The sequence below is a fragment of the Tenrec ecaudatus genome, chromosome 3, assembly GCF_050624435.1.
Source record: "Tenrec ecaudatus isolate mTenEca1 chromosome 3, mTenEca1.hap1, whole genome shotgun sequence".
Lineage (NCBI taxonomy): Eukaryota > Metazoa > Chordata > Mammalia > Afrosoricida > Tenrecidae > Tenrec > Tenrec ecaudatus.
The window spans coordinates 18405411-18415123 of record NC_134532.1 but is presented as its reverse complement, the minus strand read 5'-3'; the positions used below and the strand labels follow the sequence as shown (position 1 = coordinate 18415123).

General features: G+C 42.9%; 1 pseudogene; it reads right to left on the bottom strand.

Moving 5' to 3' along the window:
* Positions 1 to 899: 899 nt before the first annotated feature.
* LOC142443288 (ATP synthase F(0) complex subunit f, mitochondrial pseudogene) lies at positions 900 to 1145 on the bottom strand (annotated as a pseudogene).
* Positions 1146 to 9713: the final 8568 nt, after the last annotated feature.

Here is a 9713-nt window from a genome sequence, read left to right as displayed (position 1 = left end):
TTCCTGGAAGGTAAACGTACCTGGGACCTAGGCATGTGGACCTATTACACGCCAGGTACCCTCAGCTAGTAGGTATGTAAGACAGACTCAGGGAGGAACATAGCCTTTTGCCTCCGGAAGCCCCTGGGGTTGAGCTCAATGATATTCAGCCTGTGCTAACACGGTGACTCTGAAACCTCCACTAATGGCTTCTTAGTCGCTGCTTTGTCCACATCCGGGCCTCACTTTCATTCCAGGGTATATTTAGATATCCACATGCCCAGGGTGCCTGGTCAGGATTTACCCAATTAAGTCAGCACTGGGTTGGCCACTGTTGATATCATGAGTGACTCTGAGGACTTACTTCTCCCTGAGTGGAGAGCCCAGTGTGCGCTGAGAGGGAGATCCTGGCACTGGACCCACAGGATGTCCCTGGGATTAACATCATTACACTTAAGGGGTGAAGCTGCAGCTCCTACTTGAAGTATGCCTTGTGAGGTTAAGTGGTTGGTTTACTGGAAACTCAAGTAGTCACAGACCCAAATATTTTAGGGTTAGAAAGGTGTACTACATCTTCCTCAGAGCCCTTAAGTCTGAGGAAAAAGTCCAATATTGTGAAAAATGGAAATCATGGTTCCAATATAAGCACTTTTAATTTGATACAACCTCCATCTCTAGTGACATGAGGGTCCCTGGGAAAGAGGGAATGGAGGGGATCAAAGGTAGAATAACCAGTCATTTATTTGTTTCATTAAATATGGTTTCACTACATCTTTTTTTTTCAGGCCTGCACCTTTTATTGGGCACATTCTCAAGGGCTCTTGCCGGGTGGAGGGGAGGGGGTGGTGGCAAGGCAAGTGGCCAGACCAGGAAAGCAGGCCACCCTCACCGCGGCATTCTCAGTGGTACTTCCTTAACCGCTAGTGTTTGAGCTCCTTGTAGGATAGGCAGTAGCTGAAAACCACATAGGCCGCCAACACCATGGACAGGCCTGCGACGCTCCCCTTCCTCACGTTCACACACTTGCTATAATACCGATCGTAACTTCTCTGAAAGGCGCCGACAATGCCCGTCGGGGTGAAGTCCCGCATCAGCACCCAGCTGGGCAGCTCCGAGATCCTGACATCCAGGAGGCGCTTCTCCTTCAGGGTCACGGGAAATGCCATCTTTCAGTCCTGGGTGTCCGCTGCGCTGGGCCGCGCGGGCGCTGCTGTGTCGGTTTCACTACATCTTTGAGGGAGAAACCAGGATACGCTGTGACCTGCAAATTAGTGAGTGAGTACTTGAGCTCTTGGTCACCTTGGTTATTGGGTAACACATCCCAGCATATGTCTAATAGCAGAGAAGGCTGCCTGAGTGTAGGACACAGTAGAGCTGAAGAACACGAGTCCTGTGATAGATCTTAGTCATAATGCTTTTTCTCATATTTAAACATTTGTATATCCCTTCAGCTTGCCAAATTTCATGAACCATTTGTAAAAGTTAACTGAAAACAGAGGATGTGTTGGTATTTCCTAATTTTGCATGTCTACCTCTCGCAGTCCCTTACATTTAGGTAAAATCTGGGAGAGGAGACAGATCCACACACATACTTAGCAGCATGAGTTTTTTTGGTGTGTTAGGTTTGGTGCTTAGCTTAGGGTTTTAGTGTGTTAGAGACAGAGTCTGTACTTAAGATCGGAAGCTAGGTCCTGAGATTAATCAATGTTCCTGGTTCAAGAACAAGAATCAAGAGATAGAATTGGGTTAATTGAGATGATTTGAGATTCAGATGTTGGTGGAGAGATTAAAAGTCATTACGTTTAGAAAGTTTCTGCCTAACAGATTATGTTTCGAGTTGATTAGGAGTGTATCTGTTAAGGTATAATGATGTAGAGATACTATTTAAGGATTAGAATTTTCGGGGTAGTTTCTGAATTTGAGATTTAGGGTCATAAGGTTAGGATTAAGTTGATAGACTCTGATTCAAAGAATTGGAGTGAATGCATTAGGTTAGATTAGGGTGCATGGTCATTGGATTTGTTAAGCACATGTTAACTTTGTTGTGTCATCAGGCGATGCTCAGGGTGTTAGTGGAAGTTCTGGAGTATGAGTGGCTTTTTAACTAGTTATCAGTGTGTTGGAAGGATACTCAGCACATTAACGTATAAGGGTTAATGGTTTGGGAAAAGGTGATAAGCAGTGAATGCATAGGGATTGAAGTATCGAGTTAAAATTGTGGACTGAAATGTAGCTGACAACATGTTTCAGTTTATCAGCTATAAATAAAAAAATTTTATATTTGGATGAAAAGCTCTGTAAATATCAATCAGGTCAAATTGTCCAATTATGGAGTTTAGCTCTCTAGTCTCCTTGTTGAGTTTCTTTCCCTGTGATCTATCTTTCTCAGTGAGTGGTGTGTTAAAGTCACCCACTATAATTGTTGAGGATGTGATTTCTTTCTTAATCTTTTGGAGGGTTTGGTTGACATATTGAGCTGGTCTCTCATTCAGGGAATATATGTTTAGAATGCTTAGTGGTTCATTGTCTATGATTCCCTTGAGCATTATATCGTGTCCCTCCTTATCTCTTTTTATGGTTTGCACTTTGAGGTCAATTTTATCCGAGATTAGGATTGCAATCCCTGCTTTTTTTGTATTGCTGTTTGCTTGGTAGGTCCTTCTCCAACCTTTAATTTTCAGCCTATTTTTGTCTTTAGCCTTGAGATGTGTCTCCTGCAGGCAGCAAATTGATGGGTTGTGTTTTCAAAGCCATTCTGTTAGTCTCAGTTTTTTAATGCCCGAGTTCAGGACATTGATTTCAGGGTTATTATCTCCATGTGCAGACTCTGTGATGTCATTTTACACCTTTTGTGTTGGGAGTTTTCCTACTTTCCTTTCTCATTAGTGTGTGTTTTGTGTGTGTATCTTTCTTGACTTCTTTCCATCCTTAAGCCATTGCTATCTTGGGGTCTGTTTTCTCTTTGTTGTGCTCTGGGTGAGGTTGTTCTATGTGTTGGTCTCTTATTTGTGCTTGGTGAGTGTTGTTCTTCTGCCTATACTGAGTCGGCGAGGAACTTTTGTAAGGCTGGGTTTGTTGTAACGTATTTTTTGAGTTTTTCCTTGTCTGGGAAGACTTTTACTTCTCCATCGATCTTGATCGATAATTTGGCTGGGTAGAGTATTCTTGGATTTGCATTGTTTTCCTTCAATTTTTGGAATATGCTACTCCACTCTCTCCTTTTTTTCATAGTTTCTGCTGATAGGTCTGAGCATATCCTTATGTGGAAAAATTTATATGTGATTGCTTGTTTTTCCCTAGCTGCTCTCATGACTTTCCCCTTTCCCTCAAAGTTGGATAGTTTAACTCTTATGTGCCTTGGTGATTTTTTCTTGAGGTCCCATCATGCTGGTGTTCTTTCAGCCTCCTGGATGGTTGCCTGGTTTTCATTCATTAGGCTGGGGAAGTTTTCCTCCAAGAATTCTCTAGCCATTGTTGCAGATGACTTCTTTGTTGTGTCTTCCTCCGGTAGGCCAATAATTCTAATGTTGTTCTGCTTCATAGCATCAGACATAGCTCTTAGGTTTTCTTCAGCTTATCTAATGCTCTTATTAGATTTTTGTTCACGTTTATTAAAGTCTGCTTGGCTGTACTCCAAGACACTGATGCGGTTCTCTGATTCCTCCAATGGATTCTCAAGGAACATGATTCTGCTATTGTATTTCGTTATCTCCTCGCTACGTTCCTGTATCATTTCATCCTTTTTCTGTATTGTTTCCCTCATATCCTGCATGGCTCCAAGCAGCATTCTGAGAGTTTTTTGTATGGCATCTCAATATCTGCTTCTTCTATGTATGTTGCTATGTTCAGGACATCTCCTGCCTTTGTCTTTTGTTTCTCCTGTGTTTTCGTTGAGGTTGTTGGGGCTTGTGGTTGTTTGCATTGAGTTGTTTTAGAGGGACCAGGTGCCATTTTCTAATCTCTCTCTGAAAGTCTTATAGGAATACTTCTTTGAACTGCCTACAGCTGATTTTGCTATGGGATTAACCTACCACTTTATCTTCCTGTGGCTTCCCTATCAGGGAAGTGCTCCAGATGGCAGGTCAGCTCCCTGCCCCAAGCCCCAGCGGCAGTCCGCAGCTAAGCTCCAAGAAGAGTCGCAAGAAAGCTGTTGAGCAGCCCCCAGAGAAGTGGGGGGACAGAGAGCAGAGTTGTTAACAGACCCCGCAGTGTACCTGATCCCTGTTCCCTGCCTGTGGATGTTTGGGGGTTTGGGTTTAGTCCCTGCTCAGACAACACGGTGTGGCAAGCTGTGGCTGTGCTGTGAAAAAGCCCCTGCCCAGCCCTCCAAAGTTGTGTGGGAAGAGAGAGCAGAGATGCAAACAGAAGCAACAATGTATCGGAACCGGATCCCTGCCAGTGGAGCAGCAAGTGTCCTGTCCCTGCCCTGAAGCAGGTAGGTGAAAACTGTGGCTGTGCTGAGACCAAGCCCTGCTACAGGCTCCAAATGGTCCCGGCTCCGGCAGATACAGCAGCTGGGTGAGTGTCGAGCCCCAGCCGGCTTCCACTGAGGTAAACCAAAAGCCCCCAGCCCCTCAAAACCCCGTGGATCTGTGCCTACTTATCTTTATGATGTGCCTCCTGCAATCCAGTGGCATTGAATTTCCCTCTAAGCAACTCTCCTGGGCTGGATTCTGCCGAGTCCCTCTGGTATGTGTGAGAAATATTGTTTTTTATAAGAATGATCATGTCATATTTCTCATAGTGTGTGGCCGTTATGTTGGAACCACTCTCCTTCCAGATAGCAATCAAATTCTTAATATCACCAGCTTTATGTTTCTATGTCGACATATGCATAGTATACAAACATACATTTATATTCATCTACATTAGCATGAGATGGGCATGAAAGGTTTCTGGGAATATTCCACTTCTTCATGTTTTATTGATGTACCTATTCTATCTCAAAATTCACTTTAATTGAGTAGATTATAACTCAGGTCAAACTTTTGGTCCATGTAAAAAATCACCTGTATTTTTCTGAGACAATAACTCTTTAGAGAAGTAGAACACTTTAAGTTTCTCCCTTGGGATACATGGTGATTTAGAACTGATGACCTTGTAGTTGTCAAGCAGTATTCAAAGAGAAATTGACAATTAAATTAATCCTTGAAGTTTTACAACAGTAACAAATATAGATTATGATTAGAATATCAAGTTAGAAAGATATAGGGCAAAAGCCAGTTATAACACTAAAGATGAAAAGAGGACTATTTTCCCCTTCACCACTACACCAGGTGAGTAGGTTTGGGCTGCAAATCATGGTGCTGTTGAAATGAACAAAATTGATCTCCGTATTTAAGATGAGGCGATCTAGGTTTATAGAGATTAACATCCTCAAGAAATCCTATGTAGAACTCCACTCTGTAATTCTTTGTCACTATAGTTTCAAATGGACTAAAGAGCAGGGTTTAAGTATGTGTAGACTGTGTGTTCATTGTGCACAATTAGTTATATATATCACATATAACAACTCATCTTTATATATTTATGACACTTATTACATATAACAACATAAGTCTATATGTGTATGTAAATATACGGTATTAAAGATGATAAGACAATTTTGGCTCAGGAGGGCTTATCTATAACTATTTTTAAAACATTTTATTAGGGACTCATACAACTCTTATCACAATCCATACATATTCATACATTAATTGTACAAAGTATACCTGTACATTCTTTGCCCTAATCATTTTCAAAGCATTTGCTCTCCACTTAAGCCCTTTGCACCAAGTCCTCTTTTTTCCCCTTCCTCCCTGCTCCCCCCTCCCTCATGAGCCCTTGATAATTTATAAATTATTATTTTGTCATATCTTGCCCTATCCGTCGTCTCCCTTCACCCCCTTTTCTGTTGTCCATCACCGAGGGAGGAGGTCACATGTAGATCCTTGTAATTGGTTCCCCCTTTCCAACCCACTCTCCCTCTACCCTCCCAGTATCGGCTCTCACACCCCTGCTCCTGAAGGTTTCATCCACCCTGGATTCCCTGTGCCTCCTGCTCCTATATGCACCAGTGTACAACCTCTTCTCTATCCAGACTTGCAAGGTAGAATTCGGATCATGATACTGGGGGGAGGAAGTATTTAGGAACTGGAGGAAAGCTGTATTCTTCATCAGTGCTACATCACACCCTGACTGATTCATCTCTTCCTCTACACCCCTCTGCAAGGGGATCTCCAGTGGCCAACAAATGGGCTTTAGGTCTCCACTCTGCACTTCCCCCTTCATTCCCTATGGTAAGATTTTTTTTAATGATGATGCCTTATACCTGATCCCTTTGACACCTTGTGATCGCACAGGCTGGTGTGCTCCTTCCATGTGGCCTTTGTTGTTTCTGAGCTAGATGGCCGCTTGTTCACTTTCAAGTCTTTAAGACCCCAGACACTATCTCTTTGAAGAGCCGGTCACCATCAGCTTTCTTTGCCACATTTGCTTATGCACCCCTTGGTCCTCGGCGATCGTATCATGGAGCTGTGCAGCCAATGATATGAATTTTTGTTCTTTGATGCCTGACAACTGATCCCTTTAGGACCATGTGATCACACAGGCTGGCGTGTTCTTCCATGTGGGCTTTGTTGCTTCTGAGCTAGATGGCCGCTTGTTTATCTTCAAGCCTTTAAGACCCCAGACACTATCGTTTTGATAGCCGCGTACCATCAGCTTTCTTCACCACATTTACTTGTTCACCCGCTTTGGCTTCAGCAGTTGTGTCGGGAGGGTGAGCATCATAGAATGCCAATTTAGTAGAAGAAAGTATTCATGCATTGAAGGAGTGCTTGAGTAGAGGCCCAGGGTCCTTCCATCACCTTAATACTAAACCTATAAATATAGACACAGATCTATTTCCACATCCTCATATATATTTGCATGCACATGTCTTTGTCTAGACCTCTATAAATGCCCTTTGCCTCCTAGATATTTTCTCTATTTCCCTTGACTTTCCTCCTGCCCCACTATCATGCTCCGTCCCCACCTGGGATACAACTATACCTCTTCTTTATGTTACCTTACCCTTGATCATTCCCTTCCAGGCCTGTCACTCCCCCTCACCACCAATTTGGATCCCATGTTTTTCCCTTGTCCCTGGGTTTGTTAACACCACTTCCTTACCCCCCACCTCCGCTTCTCCCAAGTCCCCCCCGAACTGTCGGTCCCGTTATTTTTCCTTCAGACAGTTCATCCAGCCTATCTTTTTATCTGTAACTATTAAAGAAGGATCTCACCCAAACATTTATTCGCTAGAGTCACTGGCAGGTTCTGAATTGCCACCTTTTATGCTGTGAGCTGAGTGCTTAAACATCTGTATATAAGACAGAGTTTAAAAATACTCCCCAATGGCACAGTGGGTAAAACACTTGGCTTCCACCCAAAAGGTTGGCAGTTCAAGCCCACCAGCTGCTCTTGGTGAGAAAGACAAGAGTTTAATATCAAGGGTAAGTGTACATCAAGAAAGCATCCCAACATGCTTAGAGTCAGGTTTGGATGCATTTGAATTGTGTCTACTTTCCTGCTACCCTAACCACCATAAAGGGAAGAGAAGGAAATTTATTTTGTTTACTCTCTACGTCATAATGGAATGCTCTGCAATAAAACAAGTATTATCTTAAATCTGTGCTCCCGGGAGAACTTATTCACCGTAACACAAAAAGTCTTTAAATTATTTTAAATGTTCCAGGCTAACCTTTATATAGATTAAATGCCATTCAAGATATATACTCCAGCGAAGTTAAGACCTTGGTTTTGTACTTCTTCTTTTTTTAAATCATTTTATTGGGGGTTCATACAACTCTTATCACAATCCATACCTACATCCATTGTGTCAAGCATATTGGTACATTTGTTGCCATCATCATTCTTAAAACGGTTGCTTTCTGCTTGAGCCCTTGTTATCAGCTCCTCATTTTCCCTCTCCCTCCCCACTATCATGAACCCTTGATAATTTGTATGATTATTATTATTTTGTCATATCTTACACTGTCCAATGTCTCCTTTCACCCACTTTTCTGTTGTCCATCCCCATGGGAGGTGATTATATATAGATCCTTGTAATCAGTTCCTCACTTTCCACTCCACCCTCCCCCCAAACTCCAGGTATCGCCACTCTCAGCACTGGTCCTGAAGGGATCATCTGTCCTGGATTCCCTATGTTTCCAGTTCCTATCTGGACCAGTGTACATCCTCTCGTCAAGCCAGAATTGTAAGGCAGAATTGGGATCATGACAGTGCATGGGGCGGGGAGAGGAAGCATTTAGTAACTAGAGGAAAGTCGTATGTTTTATCATTGCTACATTGCACCCTGACTGTCTTGTATCCTCCCCGAATCCTTCTGTAAGGGGATGTCCAGTTGCCTACAGATGGGTCTTGGGTCCCCAATCTGAATAGGATTTTTAATAAGAATAATAGGATTTGTTGTTCTTTGATGTCTGGTACCTGATCCCTTTGACACATTGTGATCACACAGGCTCTTGTGCTTCTTCCATGTGGCCTCTGTTGCTTCTGAGCTAGATGGCCACTTGTTTACCTTCAAGCTTTAAAGACTCCAGATGCTGTATCTTTTGATAACAGGGATCCATCAGCTTTCTTCATCACATTTGCTTATGCACCTGCTTTGTCTTCAGCGATCAAGTCAGGAAGGTGAACATCATGAAATGCCAGTAGTATAGAACAAAATATTCTTGCATTGAGGGAATACTTGAGTGGAGGTTCAATGCCCATCTGCTACCTTAATTTTAACCTATAAATATATGCACATAGATCTGTTTCCCCATTCTCATAAATATATTTACATATGTACATGAACTCTATAACTGCCCATTTGCTTCCTAGTTCTTTCATCTATTTCCTTTTTTCATTTCTCGTGTCCTACTATCATGCTCAGCCTTCATTTGCGTTTCAGTAATTCCTCTCGGTTACATTACCCTTGATCACACTCTACCAGGCCTCCTACACCTTCCTCACCACCGATTTGGATCCCTTGTTTTTCCCTTGTTCCTGGGTTTGTTAACACCATTTCCTTTTCACCCCCTCCCCCTCTCCCAAGTCCTCCCAGAATTGACAGTCCTGTTGTTTTCTTCTCCAGATTGTTCATCTAGCCTATCTTATTTAGACAGACCTGCGGAGATAATAACAGCCACAAAAACAACACAGAGGAAAACAAAGCAACAAAAGAAAACAAAACAACAACAATAAAAACAATTACCACAAAAAAGCCTATCTATGTTCAAGGACTGTTTGTTGCCCTTTAGGAGTGTTTTCTGGTCAAGTCTGATAGGGTGCTATGCCCTAGCACTAAAGTCTATTTTTGGTATTCCCTCCAGACTTTGTTGCTCTGGCCCCCTTGCTGGTCTGTTGCATACCCTTAGTGTTTTGCCTCGGTGTGGTGGAGTCAGATAGGGCCGAATTCTAACATTGTGCCTCCAGTGTTGTCTCCTGTAGGGCTATGTGTCAGTAAGGGATGCTATATCACATAGTGGGTCCTGCCATAGGGTCCTCTCTGTGGATTGGTTGCTGTGAGTGGGGATATTGTCCTCAAGGCTTGCTGGGCCAGGGTGTGTTCCACTATCTTTTCCTAGTCCCTTCTTTCAGAGTATTCTGAATCTATTCAAAAGAACCTACATTTTCTTGCACTGAGTAAGGTGGTGTGGCTGGCACCCGAGGGTGGAGAATTGTATGAAGTAGGGCAGGGAGGT